Source organism: Momordica charantia, unplaced genomic scaffold, assembly GCF_013281855.1.
Source record: "Momordica charantia cultivar OHB3-1 unplaced genomic scaffold, Mcharantia_2.0 BLBB01000061.1, whole genome shotgun sequence".
NCBI lineage: Eukaryota > Viridiplantae > Streptophyta > Magnoliopsida > Cucurbitales > Cucurbitaceae > Momordica > Momordica charantia.
In genome coordinates, this window is record NW_028275217.1 from 22,217 (window position 1) to 23,036 (window position 820).

Sequence of the window (820 nt, forward strand, 5' to 3'; positions counted from 1 at the left end):
TAATATGAGGGATCATGCAAGAAATGATGAATTCAACCATATCCAGATGGCGGACAACAGAGACGTGGCAATGCGAGAATATGCCGCCACGGCTTTTCAGAACTTTGATTCAGGGATAGTCAACCCTATTCCAGCCCACGCAAACTTTGAGCTTAAACCAATGATCTTCCAAATGTTGCAGACAATTGGACATTTTGGAGGGCAGGAACATGAGGATCCACATGATCATCTGAAATCATTCATTCAAATTGCAAATGCATTTCGATTACCTGGTATAACAGACGATGCTCTGAGACTAACACTTTTTCCATTTTCTTTGAAGGACCAAGCTAGAGCATGGCTCAATGCATTTCCACCGGGATCCATCACCACATGGGGGTCGTTAGTGGAGAAGTTCTTAACAAAATTCTTCCCACCTACTCGCCACGCTGATATCAGAGAGGAGATCATCTCGTTTAGACAGTATGATCGTGAACCTGTTCACGAGGCGTGGGAGAGATTTAAAGAACTAATCAGGAAATGTCCGAACCATGGCTTGCCGGCATGCATCCAGATAGAACATTTCTTTAGAGGCTTAGATCATCCTACTAAGATGATGCTAAACAATGCTGCCAACGGAGCCTTTACAAAGAAGACATTCAACGAGATAGTTGACATCCTAAATGACTTAGCTTCACATAACGAACTATGGTGTTCGCAAAGATCTAGGGCAGCACCAAAGAAGCAAGATCCAGCTGGAGTTTTGGCTCTGGACATTGCGACCTCGATGCAAAAAGAGATGGTTACAATGAACCAGAGGCTGAAAGAGATGGTATTGGGA

The 820-nt window shown here is 43.8% G+C and overlaps 1 non-coding gene across 1 annotated transcript; it reads right to left on the reverse strand.

The window, feature by feature from the left end:
* Positions 1-430: 430 nt before the first annotated feature.
* Positions 431-537, reverse strand: LOC148207815 (small nucleolar RNA R71). Its single transcript, XR_015787636.1, has one exon. It is a non-coding gene; the product is annotated as a small nucleolar RNA R71 (small nucleolar RNA).
* Between the last annotated feature and the right edge of the window lie 283 nt (positions 538-820).